Source organism: Alligator mississippiensis, chromosome 2 (assembly GCF_030867095.1).
Source record: "Alligator mississippiensis isolate rAllMis1 chromosome 2, rAllMis1, whole genome shotgun sequence".
In the NCBI taxonomy this organism is placed as follows: domain Eukaryota; kingdom Metazoa; phylum Chordata; order Crocodylia; family Alligatoridae; genus Alligator; species Alligator mississippiensis.
The window spans coordinates 148,410,816-148,433,309 of NC_081825.1; the positions used below are offsets into that span (position 1 = coordinate 148,410,816).

A 22,494-nucleotide genomic window follows, 5' to 3' on the forward strand; every position below is an offset into this window, starting at 1 on the left:
ATGCTTGGCAATCAGGTGGTTGCACCAGAGGAGAAAGCAGACATCTTTAACAAATTCTTCGTCTCCATTTTCCTGTGCAGGGACCGGGACTCCCCGACCAAGATTCCAAACAGACTCGGGAGAAATGCCACCAGGCCTTAGGGGAGGACTGGGTTAGAGAGCTTCTGGAGGGGCTGGACACGTTCAAGTCAGCAGGTCCAGATGCTCTCCACCCCAGGATGTTGAAGGAATTGGCAGGGGTTATTGCGGGGCCCCTGGCATGGCTTTATGAGCAATCGTGGTGCTCTGGCCAGGTGCCAGGTGACTGGAAGAAAGCCAACGTGGTCCCCATCTTCAAAAAAGGGAAGAGGTAGGACCCGGGCAACTATAGGCCCATTAGTTTTACTTCAATCCTGGGGAAACTCCTTGAGAAGATCATCAAGGAGCACATCTGTGATGGGCCAGCAGCAGGGATGATGCTCCAGGGCAACTAGCACTGTTTCATTAGGGGCAGATCCTGTCAGACCAACCTGATTGCCTTCTACGATCAGGTCACAAAAGCATTGGATGCAGGTGTCGCGGTGGATGTAGTCTTTCTGGACTTCAGAAAGGCCTTTCACACTATCAACCACCCATTCTCATCAAAAAACTAGGTGACTGTGGAACTGATGCCTACACAGTCAGATGGATTGCAAATTGGCTGAAGGGTTGTACTCAGAGGGTAGTGGTGGACAGGTCTTTTTCGACCTGGAGGGAAGTGGGCAGTGGAGACCCCCAGGGCTCGGTCCTTGGGCCTGCACTGTTCATTTTCTTTATTAGTGACTTGGACAATGGGGTAAAAAAGCAGCCTGTTTAAATTTGCTGATGATACCAAGATTTGGGGTGAGGTGGGCACACTAGTAGGGAAGGACAGATTACAGCAGGACCTGGAGAGGTTACAGGGGTGGGCTAACGAAAACAGGATGGGTTTCAATACTGACAGTAGGAACCAGCAGCACACTTCTAAGCTGGGAAACTCCCTTTTCAAGAACACGGTGGCAGAAAGAGAGCTTGGAGTCATTACTGACTCCAAGATGAACATGGGCCAACAATGCAAGGTCACGGTCAGTAGGGCTAACCATACCTTGTCGTGCATCCACAGATGCATCTCAAGCAGGTCCAAGGAGGTGACCCTCTCCCTCTATGCGACACTGGTCAGGCCGCAGCTGGAGTACTGTGTTCAGTTCTGGGTTCCACACTTCAGGAGGGATGTGGACAGCATTGAGAGGGTCCAGAGGAGGGCCACCCGCATGACCCGGGGACAGCAGGACAGACCCTACGAAGAGAGGCTACTGGACCTTAACCTGTTCAGCCTTTGCAAGAGAAGGCTGAGGGGGGACCTGGTGGCTGTCTATAAACTCACTAGGGGGGACCAGCAGGGTTTGGGAGAGACCCTGTTCTCCCTAGCGCCCCCTGGGGTAACAAGGAATAACAGCCACAAATTGTTAGAGAGTAGGTTTAGACTAGACAGCCGAAGGCACTACTTCACAGTCAGGGTGGCTAGGATCTGAAACCAACTTCCAAGGGAACTGGTGATGGCTCCTAGCCTGGGGGTCTTTAAGAGGCGGCTTGACGTCCACCTGGCTGGGGTCATTTGAGCTCAGTTTCTCTCTCCTGCCCAGGGCAGGGGGTCGGACTTGATGATCTACAAGGTCCATTCCAACCCTACTTCTATGAATCCATGAGATGTGGAAGAGGGGGATCCACTTCCCCATGCCAGCACTCCCAGCAGCAGCCAGTCTCCTCCATACCAGCCACTGCCAATGTGGGCCAAGGGCATGGCTTCAATGATGGAGTCCAGAGGCACCAGACCCCAGCCTTGGGCAGGTAGCATGGAGGCCTCAGTGGCTACCTATCTCAGCGAGGATGTGGAGCCGCTGGACTGCAACTCCTTGGCCTACTGGGTACAGCCAGATGTGGCAGGATTCAGCCACAGTTGCCCAGGAACACCCGTCCTATCCACCAGTATTCCAAGCGAGAGGGTGTTCAGCATTGCTGGGGATGTTGTGACACCTCACCACACCTCCTTGGATCCTGGTTTGGTAGAGCAGCTGGTATTCTTCAAGGTGAACCTCCCGCTGCTGAGGTTCCCTGAGCTCCACATGCAGAGTGAGTGCCACCCACTGCACTCCATCCGCATCCATTTCTTTTTTTTCCTTTTTTTCAAATCATGTAATACCCTGCTCTCAGAGCACTCACTGTATCACCAGCCAGCAGGGGAATAACATGTCCGTGCTGAGCTCCTGTGTCAGGACAACTTGGAGGTATGGGAAAGGAGGAGGCCCACGGTCCTGGGCATGACCTAAAACTGCACCCTGCCAGGACTAGGCGGCCTGCTGATGGCACGGCAGCCCCCAAGAAATGCCAGGACCGAGGATCTCCCTGGTGAAAGGCAGGTAGGAGGCACCTTATAACCTCCAGCCGCCACATGCATGCACAGTCCTGACTGGGGAAAGCCCAGACCTGTAAGATCTTTGAAAGGCCTGAGGCTTGCTGGCTGCAGTGGAGTTACAAGGCTCCAGGTGAGCTTAGCTGCCTGGGATGGCACCTGTGAGGCATAGGCTTTCGGGTTTAAAACCCTTCATCAGGCTGAGGAAGCATCTAGCTGGTGTGTGCGTGCCCTTCCTGGATGGAAGGAATAGTAAAGAAGCCAGAGGCTGGCATGCTATGCAGGCAAGAAAGCCAGTCAGTAAAAATGGAAATGGTGGCATCAGGGGGTAAGAGACAGGCTGGGGTGCGGGCAGGGAAGGGGGACGTAGCAGGTAAAAGTGGAGAGGTACCTGGAGAGTCAGATGTCAGGCAGGTTGTAGTACGTCATAAATCCAATGTCTATATTGAGTCCAAGAGTTTCTGTATCGAGGAGGTTGATGAAGTGAAGTTCAGATGCCCGTCTGTGAAAAGTGGTCTGTAAATTTCCTTTGAGGATCAGGACTCAGACACTCAAGACAGAGTGTTTTTTTTTTTTTTTGTGACAAATGTGCCCCCACAGGTAGTTGGATATTCTTGTCTTTGATAGATTCTGGTGTGCAGTTTGTGGGGGTACTGGAGATATATTGGCAGGTTTTGCACGTCTTGTCATGGCATGGTCTGGATCCATTCAGTGTGTTTTGGGCTGCAGAAAGTTGGCTTCTGATGATGAGGTTAGAGAGGTTCAGTGCTTGTTTGCATTTAAAAACCACTTTTCACAGACGGGCCAATGAGCTTCACTTCATCAGCCTCCTAGATACAGAAACTCATGGACTCAATATAGACTTTGGAATTCTGACACGCTACAAGCTGCTGGACATCCGACTCCCCAGGTACCTCTCCACTTTTACCTGCTACATCCTCTTTCCACCATGCGTGTCTCACCCCCTGACAGCTCCATTTCCATTTCCGCTGACTGGCTTTTTTGCCTGCACTGCATGCCAGCCTTTGGCTTCTTTACTATTCTTTCCATCCAGGAAGAGCACACACAGCAAATGCAGATGCTTCCTCAGCCCGACTAAGGGTTTTTAAACCTGAAAGCTTGCAAAGAAGCATTTCTCCACCTTTTCCGTTGATCTAATAAAAGATATCAGATTTACCCAAAGAACCTTGTCTGGGGTATGTCCTTCGACCAACACGGCTACAACCTACACCCCTTAACACACACAAGTGACATGAGCTTTGCTTTCAGCAGTATGAGGTGCAGTTTCACAGAAACCCCTGCACCACTCTGCCTGAAACCTGGCAGGCCTCATGCCTGCACAAGGGACTATGTATGTGGCAGGACAGGTGCTAATGAGGGTGGCCATTTAATGTCCCCCTCTCAGAGTTGGAGGCGGCAGTTTAGTTTCTCACCAGCCAGCAGGGGAAGAACATCTCTCTGTTGAGCTCCTGTGCCAGGAAGAACTTGGAGGTATAAGGGCTGGGGCTATATGGGGAGGAGGCACCCCCACATCATCCTGGGCATGACCTAAAACTGACCCTGCCAGGGTAAGGAGGCCTGGGTGGGACTGCCAATGGCGCGGCAGCCCCAGGAAATGCCAGGACCACAAACCTCCCTGGTGAAAGGCGGGTAGGAGGCTCCTGATAACCTCCAGCCACTGTACAGTCCTAGCTGGAGAAAGCTCAGACCTGTAAGATCTTTGAGAGGCCTGAGACTTACTGGTTGCAGTGGAGTTGTGAGGGTGAGAACAGGGGCTACTATGCCTGCAATTTTCATCCAACTGCACCTTAACACACATACAAAGTCACACATGTCACAAGTTTTGCTTTGAACAGTTTGAGGTGCAGTTTCCCAGACACCTATGCACCTACCTCCTTGAAACCTGGCAGGCTTCGTGGCCTCAGAAGTGGCTAGAATCCCTGCAAGTTTCATCCAAATCAGGCAGGAAATGACAAAGTTATAGACAGTTTTGTGATTCCGCATGATAGCCTACAGCCAAAACATCGAAACAGCGTTGAAATTCCAAAACGGTTTTGAAACAGTCTCAGCTTAAATGAAACTGGACAGCCCTACAAAAGACCAAAATGAAACTGTCCCTCCTAAACTCCAAGTCCAAAACCAAAAAGAAACACAGCTATTTTGCACAGCCCTAGTCACAATCTCTATGCCTCCCTTCTCAATCTGTAAAACGAGGGAGTGGGAGGTGTAATAATATTCCCCTCATCTATCTTGGCTTCCTAGGCTAACAGTTGTTTGGGTCAGAGATCCCACTGGTTTTACAGTGGCCAGCTTAAGCTTTAAATATTCTGGGCCCTGCCACATGTTACACAAACTGCACCATGATGCATGTTTGGCCAATTTATTAAATTAAAATAGCAAACCATTAAAATAGCAAACCAACCAAAAGGATGTTCATCCATGGAATACAGAACATGTTAGTGGTTCGTTTGTATCGCACTTTAATTTGAACATGTGACACACAGCCCAAAGGACTATAATAATGGCAGGAGCACTAACAGCAGATCACCAAGGCTAGGGACAGACATTACTCATAAACCAGTTTAAGTGATCAGAAAGTGGTTTAAACCTGTAACAGAATAGACATTCAGTGCACATAAACTAGTTTCAAAATGGCTGAAACCTGTTTGAGATAAACCTGGCTGAATGTAGTATTAGACTTAACTGATTTGGCTCAAACCGGTTTATGCAATGTCTGTTCCAGACCCCTTCCTGGTTTAACTTAAACCAGACTCCCAGCATCCTGGCATGCTCTCTGGGCTGGGCTCTGCTCTGCTCCAGCCCAGCAGGACTGGCCCTGCCCCTTTGCACCCCAGCTGGAGCAAGAACAGGCAGGGGCAGGGATCTGGCCATGGAGGGGTTTAATTCCCCCCCTCTCTGTCCCATCAGCAAGGACCAGAACCGGGTCTTCTGGGCACTCCCTCCTCACTGCGGCAGCAGTGGAGCACCATGGCCCCTGAGGCAGAAGGGTCCAGGTAGGTTGGTTAGTCTCCCCTCTACCCTCACTGGCAGTCAGGTCTGTGTGCTGTCACTGCTGTGCTAGCTCCCTATGAGGGAATAAGCCCCCTGCTGTCCAACCCGTTGGATGCTGGAGGGAGGAAGAATACTCCCCGTCCCTCCTTCCCCCTCCCCGGGGGCCCTGCCAGCCAGCATCTATCCATGCCCCCACCCGGCTGCTGCAGTGGGAGGGGGCAGGGCCTTTGATGGGGCAGCAGCCCCTGTTCATGTCACAGAACGCATAAGCTCCAGATAATTTATTTGTGCACAGCGCATGGAGCCCAGTCGGAGCAGCCCAGGGTGGCAGGGAACCCGGGAGTCAGCCTGCCAGTCCAGGACTGCTCTGACCAGGCTCTACATGCTGTGGAGCATGAGGGAGCTTCAGTGCAGGGGCTGTCTGCTGGCTAGCCCTGCACTGAAGCACACAGTGCCCCAGGCAGCCAGGGCAGCATCTATCTACACATGTGCTGCTGCACACAAAAAAACTCTGCAGCAGTTTTTTCTACCCTGCAAGTACTACCCTGCTGAGGAGTTTATTAGTTTTGTGTGCCCTAAAAGGGACACAGGTGTAGATACGGAGACATGTACTGTGCAGTTAATTAGTCAACTGCATAGCAAAAGTCTCGTGTAGACACACCCACTATCAAATGATTGACCGTCCCTGCCCCCAGGACTGCACTGGTTTACTAGGCACTCTGTTTTCAACTTGCCATTGCAGAGGGAGCCCACAATCATGACTGTGGACTCCGCCTGCAATGACCAATAGTAGCGTCACAATTTGGATCTGTTCCCCAGTCCCAAAATCATCCCTCCTGCAATGCATGTGTGGCACAGCAAGAGACATGATTGTTGAGATCAAGGAATAGGTCCCATCTTGCCATTAAATGAACGTGTGCCAGGATCTTGAGATACTAACCGATTCAGAGAAGTTCAGCAATGCCCCTTTGAACCAGTTAGTCTCTAAGGTACCATCCTACCTTGCCTCCTTAATGTTTTAGAAGATCAGCTGTCTGAAATATTTCAGAGGTTTGAAACATTATACTAAGTTACAGAGAGACAAGCTAGTGAGTAGACAACATGGTAACTGGAGTCTAATTATATCTGTGGAATTTATCATGTACAAGGTGAATGTGCATCCACCCACTCGCAGAAACAGAGATTTAATTAGTATTGAAAGGTAAAAGGCATGTTCCTGTTTCATATGCATTACACCAACATTATAACAACCTTCTAAGTATATGCTAATCCAATAATTTATAATATGGGGGCAGTCTACAGCAAACAATAGTAGGGTAACTGATTATAGTTGAAAGTACATCTATTTCAGTTATAAAGTGAAATGCAAATGTTGCTGCTGATTCTGAAAGTTAAGGACATCTAACAGTTTAAGGACCTGGTTACTTTTCATTCTATACTTCATGAAAACGAACATTCAGTAAAGCCAAGGTGCTTTATCATCATTTATAAAGTTCTTTTTGGAAACTTATGTTTGGAGAAAGCCTTACATATTAGGCCTCACACACAGATTTCCAAAAAGAATTTACAGTGAGCCTGGAGCACTTTTAATCAAAACATCTCAAAGAATTAAAAGAGTGTATATTCTTCATTAATTTCATATGCAGTATTCCAATACAAGGTTCTGCACACACATCAAAAGAGCAGTTCTGCAAACTGATCAAGCCTCCCCCATAGCTTTAAAACAATGAGCTCTAGTGTACATTGAGAAAGATGCAGTGCATTAAATAATTTCTTGAAGTGCTACAATATGCTAGTGGTAGAGTTTGGAAAGGAACACAGGTGCTTCTATCCCTACTCTACCTTGACAGCAATGCTACTGTTCAATATTAGTACCTGGAACAGAATTTTTTTCTACTATGCTTCAGTTTTTCTACTATGGTTACTGAGACCTTTATAAGCAACTTATCTTCAGCTCTTTGCCAAAACTGTTCACTCTAAAACCAACTATGCTAGTAATAAAAGCATTAAAAGACATTTTTGGCTCAATTCTACCAGTTTCTATTTGTTAAATGTAAATAGGGACCCAGATTTGTTTCACTGAAACTACAGCATACAGGCAAGCTCAACTCCCCAACTATCTCACACAGGTTATGGCAGCAAGGAGCAAACTTTCTGGTAGGAAAGCCATACATTAGTCCTGAACTCGCTGCTAGTGCTACTGTGATCCCTACCCCTTAACTCAGGGGTGGGCAAAATGTGGATGTGGCCCACCACACCATTCTATCCAGCCCATGGGGCCACTAAAAATTTTAGAAAATGAATAGTTATCTGCCCCTGGCTGCCTGTCATGTGGCCCTCGAAGGCTTGCCAAAACTCAGTAAGCGGCCTTCCACCCAAATAATTGCCCACCCCTGCCTTAACTGATCTGCTGCTCAGCTTTCTGCTTCCTGCCAGGGTTCACTGGCCAAGCTGCTGCTCTGCTTCCTACCCTATACTCCCTGCCCGATCTGATGCTCTGCTTTCTGCTTCCAGTCACTGTGCTGCCTGTCTTCTCCCCAATCTGCTGTGTACCACACCCAGAGGCTGCCTGTGCTACTTGTGCTGCAGGTTGGCCACCCCTGGATTATAGTATTGCATTCTAGCACTGGTATCCTACTGTTTTCCAAAAAGCAGGTCTATTCCCCATGGCAAGGGAAACCATAGTAGAATCCATCTAGCTATTTGCTGGCCAAAATCCAGGACAAGTTACAACATTTGTGTGGAAAGGAAATAAGGGTGCAAAATATTCTAATTAAAAACTTTTTGGTTAGTTTTAACTATTTTTTTCTTTTCATTTATGCTATATAAAGGGTGCACTGACACTAGGAAATAGAAATAGTACAGCTAGAACAATAATTAAAAGCAACACTGTGCTAAGTACTCTACTCAATACAAGATGAGGTTTTTTCCTCTAATCAGCATGGGAGGAAAAGCTCCTCATCTTATATTTGCATACAAGGAAACCTCATTAAATACACTGGCTAATATTAAACTGCTGCCAAAAGCAGCATGTGCTGAGTAATGGACACCAACTACGCAGCTGATGAAATGCAGTTAACACTTAACATGACTATAAAACACATGGCCCATACTGGGCAAGCATACTGATGGTAACCTACTACAGGACAGGTTAGTGGAGCCTATCTGAGTAATATATATGGTAATGCACATTGCATTCAGCCCACCTCAGTGATAATTCCCTTTGCAAGTAATGGTGAGCCATTACATTTAATACATTTTGTCTTCCTCTTCACTCCCACAGCTGACCGGTGCCTTTCTTCATGATTTTCAATTATTCTTCTTTCTTCACCAGCCTTAAATAGCTAGCAAACATCATGAAACAGCGCCTTAAACAGCTCACCCAGAATCTCTCTGCTGCTCCCTCCCTCTATCTGTTGCACATGACTAGTGCAGCCCTGCCCTCCGTGAGGTGGACCTGGACCCGGCTGCCCTGCACCTTATGTACATGCAAATTTTTGGAGGATCCCAGGACTCGTGACAGGAACACTCAGTTCTAGTCATGAGTGGGTGGTTAATTAGTACATCGATCCTTTGCGGGGGGGGGGGGGAGGGGGCTGCTATCTGGAGTGCACACAAACTGAGTTCTGCTGAGCTGTGGGGTCCTCATGGCTTGAACTGCTGTCGACTCTGGTGGGGCACAGCCCAACAAACTGTACGGCAAAATCATTCGCCTTTTGGTTTTGGACTGCATCATGCACAGCTTGTACTATACGTACGTAGATACAATAGTACTGCTTAAAAGTGTGTTTATGGAGTACCTATGCTAAAACTAGCAGCGGTTTCAAAAGAAGGTAACATACATCAATTCTGGATGAACTAAGTTTATGAGTACTGTATGCAAATCACTACAGCTATGTTTATTTCAAGGTCAGTGTTTTCAAATTTCCCCCTCACTTGCAGGTGCTCAGGGAGACTATAGGCTCTGACAGTAAGAGGGGGCTGGGGGGAGGAAGGGACTGCAGAGGAAAGAAGTTGAGAAAGCAGAGGGACCCTGCTGTAGCAGGACTGAGCCCCTGCTCTGGCTTTCCAGGTACTCTGCCTTTTTGCTCTTTGCTGCCATGCCTTGCTGGTAATATTTTATGGGGAGAAAGGGAGGCTGCCCACGGACCCAGAGCAAGCCCCTATCTATGCTCAGTCTGTGGGTTCCTTCTGAACTCTGTTGGACCTTGTCCTGCCCTCAGGCACTAGGTGGTGCCCTCCTGCCCATTCATGCTGTAGCACAGGGGTTTTCAACCTTTTTGGGTCAGTGTACCCCCGGCAGCCAGTCAAGAAGGAAGGAGTCCCCAGGTGGCCAGTCAGCGAGTTGGGGGGGGGGGGCAGGGGGAGGTCCCCCAGTGGCTGGTCACCAAGCTGAGGGCCGGGGGGTCCCAGCGATGGAAGTGCCAGTAGCACGGCAGCGGCAGTGGAAATACCGGTGGTGCGGCGGAAATGGTGGCGGTGTCCACTGCCAAATACCCTAAGGGTTTCCTAAGTACCCCCAGGGGTTGAAAACCCCTGCTTTAGCATAATAACTGCCTTAAGGTCTAATTTTGTGACTTCCAACCTCCTCTGTATCTATGACCATGCCTCACAGATGGTACCGTTTAATCACTCTGCTGGGCACCTTGCCCCTCAAGACAATATCAAGCCTCCTCAGACCTCCATGTCCTTGTTGGGGCCTATGCCTGCTTGGCCTCTGCCCCTTTCTTCTAGCTGAGCCCTTTAGTATAGGCCAACAATGCTGGACCTGGTTTCTGGGAACCAGCCACCATCTTGCCCAGGCCCTGGTTCCACCCCTCTTCAGTACTGGGCCCTTGGGCCTGGATAGCTTCTACCCAGCCTAGGCATCATCCCCTCTCTAGGCTTAAAACCCGCTTGGCTTGACCCCAGCCCCTGGCAGGGCTCAAAACACTGGCATACCCTTGTCACCTCTTCAGGAAAATCAAAGAGCAAAGGGGTTGCCTGACCCTCAGGATGTATTTTCCCTATTGTAGCAGTGAGAGAAGAGCAAATTCAAGGCAAACCTCCAATAATTATATCCTATATCTGGAAAATTATAACAAATGTATAACTTTTCCATATGTAGAATCCAATTAATGGGGGGGCACCTTATATTTGACTAAATACTAATGAAGATAAACTGCAAGCATTTTAACCAACAAATGACCATATTCTGTTAAAAATAAGTTCCTATGGATCGCTAATCTGCACTAGCATTTATATCAATTCAGACAGTTGTGAAAATACTGGTAATTCAAAGACCATGAAACACAATTGTTCATAAGAGATGATTTTTTGATAAATTTGAGTGTGAACTTGAAAGTACACCTTAGTTAAACACCTTGTATCACACCACTATTTCAAAAGGAAAAATACTAAAGACACATTTAGCGCTAAGTGGATGCTTAAAATTTTTCTTCAATGTTTTAAAAAAAAAAAAAATAATTATAACAATATAATAATAAATTAAAGAAAAAATTAAAATTATAATAAAAATAAAAATATTTGTTCTTTTAATACTTAAAGTAGGCTTGCACTGCAAAGAAAGCTACCATTACAATTCAGCATCTTAATTTAAATGGTGGTCTTCATTTCCACTGAGAGTTTGCAAAAGCAGGCTACTAGAATGCACTGTACTTGCATGGATAAGGTAGGATTTTCAATATCTGGTTCCTAAGCATGCGAGCAGATTTATTTCCTTGTTAGCAGACTTGTTATGCAACACTAGCAACAGAATGAAGACAAGTGACTCCCAAGACTTGAAATGACTCAACCAAAGAAATATTTAATGTCACTTAAACTGAATCAATAATCAACAATACTACATGAATAAATAGTAATGTGTGTACATGTTTTACACACACACACACACACACACACACACACACACACACACACACACACCTGTCCCATCCCTTGCTCTGAAACACAATATCCTCATTAAAAGCTTGTCTGGGGACACTGCTAAACCTCATGGAGAAAGACATCTGAATAAATGACTATTGTGATTTTACATTCTACTCCCAATAGTTGTGTGTCATAGAAGCTCTATGTTCTCCCAATGCAGATTAAGAAACTAAACTAGCATAAACCATGGGAATAAATTGCATAACATGGTTTTAAAATTAAGTTGTGGAGCATTTAAAAATCTGATTTCTCCTCCAAATCTGTCAACCCACAAAAGGTATATTTCACACTGTGGAAGACTATTCCACTGAATTACCTGAAGCCGTGGCTTTTAAGTCCTGGGTAAAAAGGATCCATTGTTACCAACTGTCTATTGAAGGTTTGCTCTCCATCATCACTTTCTCCTGTGGAACATCAGAGGGACCTTCACAGTCAATATTGAACTGCCCCATCCTTAAGTTACTATAGTGATTGAACATCTAAGACAAGTAACATAAAATTTAACATAATATTTAGTAGCATTAGTGTAATGAAGGTGCTATCAGACAAGTCTGGAGAGCTGAGAGCTCTACGGAGACCCACGTGAAAGGTTCAAAACTGAAAGTCACATGAAGTTTACAATACTCCAAGACTTATATTGCAAAGGTGTAGGATGTTTGGCTTAAACATATAATTTATCATCTCTGCTTCCCCCCTTCCATATTTAACAGATTAAACTAATGACAATATTCCATGCTCAAACTAAATGAAAAGTATTGAAAATAAAAAGATACAGCAGCAAAAGGAGCGTGTCATGGGCAGGGTCCTACAGGAGGGCCGTGATCTCCTTAAGGCCCCTTTCCTCCGTGCCAAGTTGGCCCAAGGGCACCCTCCGATTCTCGCCTGCCACGTCTTTGATGTTTAAGTAAGGTTGGGAGGCTGCCTTACGCCCTCTTGGACACGATTCGTTGCGATTTCTGTCCCCGTGGACTCCCGGGTCCCTTGTGGGTCTTGTCCTGCAAATGGGTGCTTTGAGGCACCCAAGCCTTATGGGCTATGCGTGGCTCCAACCACCCCTTATACCATGCGCCAAGCCTCGCAGTTGGAATGGACGTTGGTCTGTCAAATACACTCGCCCTCTCTTGGGGCTCTCTCTGTAGCGCTGCCGTCTCTCAGGGATCCTCTGCAATGCCGCCCTCTCTCTGGGGCCTTCTCTGTACTGTTGCCCTCTCTCTGGGGGCCTTCTCAAGTGCTGCCCCCTCCTCTAGGGCCTTCTCAGCACTGCTGCCCCCTTCTCTAGGGCCTTCTCAGCACTGCTGCCCTCTCTTTGGACCTTCTCAGCACTGCTGCCCTCTTCTCTAGGGCCTCCTCTGTACTGCTGCCCCCTCCTGGGGCTCTCTGTGGCCATGCTAGGCCTTCTCAGTAATACCACCCCTTCTCTCGTACTCCCTGTGGCCCCACTGGGCCTTCTCAGGAATGCTGCCCACTCCTGGGGCTTTCCAGGCCACCCTGGGCCTTCTTGGTAAAGCTGCCCTGCCTCAGGGCCTTCTCAGTAAAGCCGCCTGTCTCTCGGGCCCACCGCACTGCTACTCCCTTTTTCTGGGGCCCACCGCACTGCTACCCCCTTGTCCGGGGTTCACCGCATTGCTACGCCCTTCCTCAGGGGCTCACCACGCCTGCACTGGGGCTTCTCAATAGCGCTGCCCCTCTCCCGGGGCTCTCCGCGCCCACACTGGGGCTTCTCAATAGCGCTGCCCCTCTCCTGGGGCTCTCCGAGCCCACACTGGGGCTTCTCAATAGTGCTGCCCCTCTCCCGGGGCTCTCCGTGCCCACACTAGGGCTTCTCAATAGCGCTGCCCCTCTCCTGGGGCTCTCTGCGCCCACACTGGGGCTTCTCAATAGTGCTGCCCCTCTCCCGGGGCTCTCCGTGCCCACACTGGGGCTGGGGTCCTCACTCTGCCGTGAGTCTCCTATGAGGCCTCCTCCATCCCCTTATAGCTTCACCCAAATCACCGGTATAACAACAAAACAAAACACAAGCCCCTAGGCTATAACGTAACTTAAAGCCGCCTGGCTAAAACCATGCTGCTCAGACATCTTCGAGCTGCCATCCTTTACTCTGCTAGAGCGGTACCTACAGTTCTCGCATCTTTGCTCCAGGAGCTCCTCTCTGTCTGGCTGCTGGCAGGAAACTGCCTCTGGCCTCAGCTCCTGGGCTTTATAAAAGAGCCAGGCGCTGCCCCTCACAGTCAGCTGACCTGGTTGCCCCGGGCAACCCACAGGTGGGCTCCTTATACCCTGCTAGGGCTTTTTCTCTAGCAGTTTCCCCTCTCTAGGAGCAGGGCGCCTCAGTGCTCTGCGACAGAGCATAATGTGGAACTATCCAAGAAAGAAGGTTTTAGATTAATTCACGAGTGCTAGCCCTCAACAGTTCACCTCCAAAAACTCTGTGGTTGGCTTACTCTTACAGGTTCGTAAATTGAACAGGTTCAAAAATCTATTACATGACTGATTTAGCTATGACTTGACCATTCAAGTTTAGCTTACATTATTTACAGTAACTCTTCATGTACCAATTGGTGTTTTGTAATCCTACAGAGGTAATTATAATGAGACTTCCATAAAACACTCTATTACTACTTTTTAAGTATGGGAAGTTTCTGAGATGAATATGGATAGTATGTGGTGCGAAGATTACCAATTTGCATTTAACTAAATTTGAAACCTATTAGCAACATATTACAGGACAAAAAATCTTTCTCTACATGGTTTCAAAAGATAAATAGTTCACAATAGTTGAAAAGGCTAAAACTACGTATGCAAAAGAAGAAAGCATCTCAGTAGTTATTATCTATATTTACTGCTTGTGCTATAGATCTGGCAGACTTTCTAGTCATTTTTTTGTAGCCCTAGTCTAAGACATTCTGAGTTTATAGTATGTTACTAGCTATTAAAAAGAATGGAGAAAACAACCGATAATCAAATTTCCTGTTTCAAAGTATTTTCTATAACAAAACACAAATACATAATGCAGAGGACACTAGTAGCCCAGTGAAGATGCTAGATAAATCCTGCAAGTACCTGTTTATTCATAGTCTTTCTTCTCCAATAGTGACATGCAGTGATCAGATGCCACGTGAGCAACAGCTGACACATCCTATTTTGCATCGGGTAGCAAAGTGTTCACAGTGGGCATTATGTAGCTGAGGTTCTCAGTGACTATCACTTTTTAAACAAGCAATATATTTACGTTATTTTTTTCTGGAAAAGTAGTAATATGTTATATATTAGAACAGTTGTTTTTGACCTTTTTAGACTCAAGGCACCTCCATAAAACTTTTCTGAATGTAGTGCCAACTGTTTCAGAAACTAAAGTTTACTCATTTTCTTATTACAGAAAAATGAGAAAGCAATTTTTCTGCTACAAATAACTCAGAATGACCACAACAGGTCAACATAACTTGGACATTATGGATACCTATTTGAATTCTATGAGTTTATCACAGAGATAGTTAGCCATGTCAGTCTGAAATCATAGATTTCTAGGGTCGGAAGGGACCTGGTAGATTATTGGTTCCGACCCCCTGCTCCAGGAAGGAAAGAGTGCTAGGGTTAAGTAACCTTAGCCAGATGCCTGTCTAATCTCTTCTTGAACACCTCCAAGGTAGGGGAAAGCACCAACTCCCTTGGAATCCCATTCCATATTTTGGCAACCCTTACCATAAAGAATTTCTTCCTTATGTCCAATCTAAATCTATGCTTCTTCAGTTTGCGGCCATTATTTCTAGAAACCCTGAGGGGCACCCTGGTAAACAGTGTCCCCTATTCCCTGCTGACCCCCCCTGATGAGTTTGTAGGCAGCCACAAGATCGCCTCTCAGCCTTCTCTTGCGAAAGCTGAAGACATTCAGGTCCCTCAGTCTGTCTTCATAGGGTCTTACCTGCAAGCCCTCAACCATACAAGTAGCCCTCCTCTGAACCCTCTCAAGGTTATCCACATCCCTCTTGAAGTCCGGTGCCCAAAACTGGATGCAGTACTCCATCTACAGCCTCACCAATGCCGCACAGAGGGGAATTACCACTTCCCTAGACCTGCTAGTGATGCACCTGCTGATGCAAGAAATAAGGAAGGCAGAGCAGGGCAGCATCTTAGATGTATCCTGGGGAATAATGCAATTATGCACCAGCTAATAACTGCAAAGAATACTAATATAGTAGTATAAGGACTTTAGCTGGGAGTCCCATGATGTGGAGGCACAGAGCCAACCTACTGGAAAGCTAGGTAAGTGGGGAGGGGAGTTCCTGCCTGTAGGATGGGGGGTGGGGGTGGGGTATGGGCCCCACGCCAGCGGGCCAAATGGGTTTCATGCCTCTGTGTAGGGCTTCCAGCATTTCAGAGGGAAGCCACATGCAGAGGCAAACTGGCCTGATGGCACAACCCATGTGGGGGGCCACCCCAGCCTGATGGTGCATCAGTCTGGGCGCAAAGCAGGCAAAACAAGAAATTGTCCACAGATGGGGTTGTATACAAATCTCAGAAACCATGGATTCTCATCTCACTACCTGGACTTGCTTTCATAACTTCTATATCTATCAATAGGTTAAATGCCTTAAATGAACTGACTTAATCAATCCATCTTTGCCTCTCAGCAGCACCCACTCCATTCTTTGTATTCATATTCATCTCTGCTTAGAACCCCTGCTTTTTGCATGTCCATTCAGAGCATCTAACAAAGTAGACTGCTGCCTATGAAAGCTTATACCACTCCAAATCAGTTAACCTCTAAGGTGCTACACTGCCTTCTGCCTATCTTGTGAATCATGTACAGGTGTTTGCACACCTAACAGTGCTAATAACTGCACAGAATCTTGTGGTATTCAATCCCTGTTGCTGAGACTCACTCTTAGAACAAGTGATCACTTACATATGCACAAAGATGGAAAAGTAACGGGAAAAAGGGTGGGGGGAGAACAAAAGCAGTAGAAAACAAGACGGGCTTTTGGGGAAATATTTTTCAAGTAGTGAAGCAAGCAGAAACCAACTTGAGAAAAAAAACTTTTATCTAAATAAAAATATGCTCAGTAGAAACACAGACAATACAGAAGAACTCAGCTATCCTGCTGACTGAGTAAATGGTATTCAGGGTTTTCGGGGGAGGGGGTGTTGTTTGTTTGTTTTTCAAAGAAGGTCAGTTACTTTGCAATATTTTGGTCGTTGAAAACTGGAATTTAAGCCACACTCAAGAACATTTTGCCATAGCAATTTTGACAAGGAAAGTTGTTTAAAAACCAACTCTCATAAGAAAAACCAGTGGAAAGCCATCAAATTAAGTTATAAAGTGACTGAATCAGAAAGGTGATGGAATCCAGCTGTCTCAAAAGAACACAAATTTTAAAACCTGCATCACAAAGCAGAAATAAAGTACCACTCTGCAAGCACTTAATAAATTCCCTGACTTTTAGAACAGCTATAGAATAGAGCTTTTTAAAATTAATACTAAAAGAAAGAGAAGTCTAATGCAATTGGGTAAGCACTGCACTGCAGAAAATGCAGCCTTCAAAAATTCTAATGTAGTGTTTCCCAAACTTTTGATATGCGAGGCATACTTTTTTCCTAGATTAAAACTGATGGAAAATTTCATTATTATACCCCAAAAAGTATGTTTGCATGAGTAAAACTTATGCAGTGGTGTCCAGTCACTTGGTCCCACCAACCAGATGACGGGTACCAGGTCTGATGGGGCCAATGCAGTTTAGGCCCTATCCTGGCATATGGGGCCACCATGGCAAGGGCCTAATCCTGCCATGTAAGGTGCATCTTACAGCACAGCCTCTGAGAACCACTGCTCTAATGTGCCATCCTGCCCCAACTTCTCCAAAAGTTCAATTATGTGACCTTGGGCAAGTCCCTTCACATCTATGACTCAGTTTCTTCATGAGCCATTTTTACAGCTGAATGAGATTAGAGATGAAAAAGTGTTCTATAAATTACCTTATTAATGAAATTCTTAAAAGGAAAAAGCAAGCATAACATTAAGGAGTACATTTATTAAAAGAAATGGCTTTTTTCAAGAATCAAACTAACAGGAAAGTTTATTTCTACAGTTTGTTGGATGGGACTTGAAAAATCCACCTACAAGTGGCATACGCAAAACCTTCACTGGGAAATCAAGGTTGCGAGCACCGGGATTAAGCAAACCACTTCAGAAGAAATGACTAATTTTAAAATGCTTTACTTCTATAATTTATGGTGACTAAATATATTCCAGTGTAATGCTGCCTTTCTGAGATTTCAGTACACCTGTCATTGCTCTCAGTTTGGTTCCAAACTGCAGCACTTTGAAACTCAAAAACAGCACCCATCAGTTCTGCAACTGAGGCTGAGAACTTTGTAGGCAGTTGTAAAAGCTAACAGTTTCACATTCAGTCTGCCAGATGTCTTGGTTTAACACTGGAGAGATGAACCTGAAAACGGAAATTGAGGGAGAAGTAAGGTCACAGAGACCCACATGTCAGAGAAGCTAGAACACCAAACAATGAAATAAATTACATAAATCTGGGTCTTTGTAGATACATAACTGTGTTGTATTCTTTTCCGTGTTCTGGCTGGGATGAACACAACAGGGATTATTAACAAGGTGTTCATTTTACACAGATCTACGTCATAAATTGGTTGCTAAATGGATAACATTTAACCTGCAAGTCTTTTGAACACTTATTACAACACTGAAAAACTTGACTCCCTAAAAAAAAAAAAGGGGCCGAGAACTCCCAAAGTCAGGAAGAGCCTGGACTGTACACTTCAGACAGAGGCAGTTCCACAACATATCCAGAAACTAGCAAACTTCTGATCCATTGCTGATGTTGAAGGTGAAAATACTGCTGAACTCAGGCATTAAACTGTGGCAATTATGGAATAACAACAACTGAAAATGTAAAGGCAACGCAGACTTAGGGTGGCTAGAAAAATTTTGACAGGGAAGGGAATAGTCGAAAAGCACAGCACCAAATGTTCATTTTACGTTTGTATCTTAATGCAAATTTACCCAACTTGACTCGTAAGTCCAGTCTAACTTACTAAATCCACTAACTATTCAGAAAGAAGCATCATGGATGCTTCCCCCATCTAAACTTCATTTACACACTAATTCTCCATGCTATTTTTCCAAGTCAGAAAATGAAGAGAAAGTGTTAGCAAAGGATGATTAATATACTAAAATACTTAATTTCTTTACAGGATAAACATTTAAATAGCAATAGTAACAGTAACCATAAATAGCTGCATCATTCTAATAATTGTTTTACACTTATAATCACTAAATTATAATCCTTAGGTAAATAAAGGCTATATAATATATTTTAAGGCAAAACGTATTTAGTGAAATAAAGACCTTGTATATGGTAGTTATTTTGAAATGAGACACTAAAAAGATGGTTTAACATCATGATTAGGATAGCTGATGAAAAATCATCCTCATAAAAAAAGCAAGAAATACAGCAGAGTATCATAAAACACACTTTATTAATTTACACATTTTATAATCCAGATGCACTCATTCATAATACAGGCTGGCATTTTGAGGTCTTCCATTACTAAGAACACACACACACACACACACACACACACTCTCTCTCTCTCTCGCTCTCTCTCTCTCGCTCTCTCTCCAAGCTGAGATTTTGTTCCCTCTTTAACATGAGGGGAAAAACCCCTCATCTTGGATTCAAGTATGTTGGGGACAGGGGGAGGACAGGCAGCTGCTGTGGTTCTGGCCCCAGGGTTGGAACCTAAGCCACAGCTGCTGTCTGCCCCTCTGCTGTCTCTGCTCTCTTGCACACTGGGCCCACTGCCTCTTCTTTGCATCTCCCCCCACCATTTACATCCTCTTGACTTCCCCCAGCTCCTCTCCACCTTCATCCCCTCCTGCTTACCCTTGCTTCAGCACTGGCCCTGCTCCAGCCTGGGGAACAGAGCATACAGCTTCAGCCTGGACCAGCAGCAATGGTGGCAGCTCTGGCTGTGTGCAGAGATGCCATGTGGCAGTGGGAGGGGGGGGGCAGGCAGCAGAGGACTGCCTCCCTACCACTCCCCCACCATCTACACCCCTATTCACCTACCCCCCTGCCACTGAAGCACTGTGGGAATGAATTCAAGACAACCCCCGAAAAATTAGATTCCATACATGGAAAAAGGGTCATTTTGGATCAGATAAATAGTCATTTGTTTTACAAATTATAAACTGTACATGAACTATTATCTATGATGCATTTTGTTTGCCTACTTTTTTGCAAAATGTAGTTGGTAGATTTTCACTAGACTGTTAGTTTGCTGCTACATAACAGTATGTGATACTACCTATGAAAAATTAAAATTAATACTATTAAATACTTAATACATAAGCTAAAAACCAGGGAACAGGTAAATGACCCAGAGACCCATGGAAGTTACATGTTCTATATACAGAACCTCTGGACTGTTTTCAGCTTCTACAAAAATAATGATAGGTACTTGATTCTACAATGCCAGGCAGAAAGTGTTTTCAATTAAAAACAAGTGAATACAGAATTGTACCCTAAAACCATGACCTCATATTTTAAGCCATTAGATTTTTTTCACATACTAATCATTAAAACAGTGGTTCTCAACCCTTTTAGACTCAAGGCACCTGCTGACAGACTTCAAGGCATCCCCTCACTAGACTTCAGGCACCCCTTGGAAAATATCAGCTTAGTTTCCATTATTTTATTGTTTTACCACAGAAAAATACAAGATCAACTTTTCTGCTGCAAAGAACCAAGAAAGATTGCAGCATGTCAGAATGTTTGTAATGCTATGGGCTCCTATTTGAAATCTTTGGATTTATACTGTGAATTATGTACCACAATACCATGATTAAGAATCACTACCTTAGACATAAAACCTACAGCAATAAACTGGAGCTCACCACCAGTCTCAAGTAGCTGTTTGCTATGGCTAATAAAAGCCACATCTGATTCACAAGCCTTCATCTCTGAAGGTTACAGAAACTAAATCCTACAAACAATCTGGGTTCTACCATACAAAGTAACTGATTTGTCAGCTTAGATGAAGAATCTGTGTCTGCCTCTATGTACAGTGGAACTGTATGTGTCTCTATAAAAGTGGAACTAGAAAGAAGAAAAGCTGCTTTGAACAAATAAAAAAAAAAATCACTTTGAAAGTGTCAAAATGAAATGCTGACTTTCAGAAATGTGTTTTATTTTAAAAGCTGACAATTTAGGAGCTGAAACAATATTGTAAGTTTCAATGCCATTAAATTTGCATTTTTCACAACATAGTTTTCCCCCCAAAAAGCATACCCAAGGCCACAACACGCAATTCATTTTGTATCCCTCTACAAATATATTTTGACCAAAAAAACCAAACAAACCCCATCTCCCACTATGAACAACTTTCACTAAAGGACCAAGAATTTCACACCTTATGCAGATTACCTCAGTTAGCAGTAAACCTGGAATACCATTCCTGTAAGCAACTGATCATGTGACTAATTCTAATGGGATTGATCATGCAACGAATCCTATTGTAACCAAACTACATGCCCAAGAGAGCATAAATGAAAGCTGCACATGCAATAATTCTGGTTTTTGTTTTTTAAATCTTTTGAGGACTTGATTTCATAAAACCTGCACAACGTCTTTTAAGGTATTTTTAGGAAGCTATTTTATTAGTTAAAATTTGTGTTACATACCCACCTTAGATTTGACTCTCCCCAATACCCTTCTCATATTTATTCTTCTCTCCCCTTCTCTCCTAGTGCCATGATAAGCAGGACAGCCTCCTATTCCCACTTCATGACTCATCAACCATACCAGAGTTCCTGTGTACAAGTGTTCATTTAGTTTTTCTTGGAGGAAAATGTGCTGCCTCTAGAAAAAAGATCTTCCAGGTGTCAACACTTGGTTGCTCCCCTCCCAGTCGGGTCCAGGAAGGGAGTGGGTAGCAGCCACTGATATCTGCCTCTTCCCAAACCAAAGACTGTCCAGTTTGGACAACGTGCTGGAGGCTTTGCCCTGCTGCTCCCTTCCCCTTGTGGGCCACCTGGAAGGCAAGCAAAGCAGCAGCTCCTGCTCCCTTCCTCTTTCCCAGACCAGGCAGTCTCCAGGGGACTGTGGGTGCCAGTTTTGAACATGTCATGCAAGGAAAAGCCTCACACCACATAGTATGTTGAAAATTGGTGCCTGCACCCTACTGCTTTGCCCCACTGTGAAGGAATTGGCTCCCCAGACTCTGGGGGAGGCTCCCGGGTCTGAGAAGCAGCCAGGCAACTTTGCCCTGCTACTCCGGTCCACTGGGACTGGGAGGAGTGGTCAGCCACTCTTTCCCATGCCTTTCCCAGACCACTTCCCAGCCTGGGGAAGGGGCAGGAAGAGGGGACAGCTGCAGGATAAATGCCTATATATTGCTCCCTCTCATGGGACGATTTTTCAAGTATTTCTACTGCTAGGAACGAATGCCTGTGTGAGGCCACAGAAAGGGGCAATAGAGATGAGCAGCAGTATAAGAGACATTTTAGGAAAAGAAGAGAAGCTCTTTCATGAAGAAGAGAAGATCTTTCATATTTAAAACTTCCCAGACATACAGCAAAAAAGTTTGAGAGAACTTCAGAGAAAAGAACATAACTGGAAGAGACATTACTGCCTATTGTTCATCTTGTACCTACGGTTCCTTGTGCTTGCTTAAATATGATATGAAAAGATGTTATAGAGCATCTTTAGGGCCGCCTTGATCTGCGAGACAGCTCTAAAACTGAAAGAATGTTTATTACTGTGAAAGAGCGAGCGCAGACGCAATGGGAAAAACCAGAGAGTGCCACTTCCGGAGCCGTTACCATATTAGGATAGAAGCTCCGAGAGCGGAGTGGGGCAGCAAGACGCAAGGTTCAAAGGCAGAGAAGGAAGAGACAGGAGAGGAAAAGAGGAGTGAGAGAGGATCCCCAGGGGATCAATAACATCACTCATTGTGCCCCGTAATGCCGGGAGAGAACGGAGCAGATAGAGCAAGGGGCTGATCTCGGGTGAGACAAACCCTGAGGGACGCGTCATCCGCAGCTGGCATAATAAGAAAAACAAAGAAAAGAAGAGATTCGAGTTGATCCTTTCTTCCTAAATTAGAGACTGTGTTGGATTGTC

At 45.4% G+C, this 22,494-nt stretch overlaps 1 protein-coding gene across 8 annotated transcripts in view; it reads right to left on the reverse strand.

The window, feature by feature from the left end:
* The window catches only part of WDFY3 (WD repeat and FYVE domain containing 3), a 378,134-nt gene that overhangs the window by 215,606 nt on the left and 140,034 nt on the right, over positions 1 to 22,494 (reverse strand). Inside the window, exon 1 of one of the 8 annotated variants that reach the window (XM_019479331.2) lies at positions 11,664 to 11,751. The exons of the other annotated variants lie outside the window; for them this stretch is intronic. The gene's annotated coding sequence lies outside the window, so the exon portion shown is untranslated. Of the gene's footprint in view, positions 1 to 11,663; positions 11,752 to 22,494 lie in introns of those variants that run through there. 8 annotated transcript variants of the gene reach the window in all.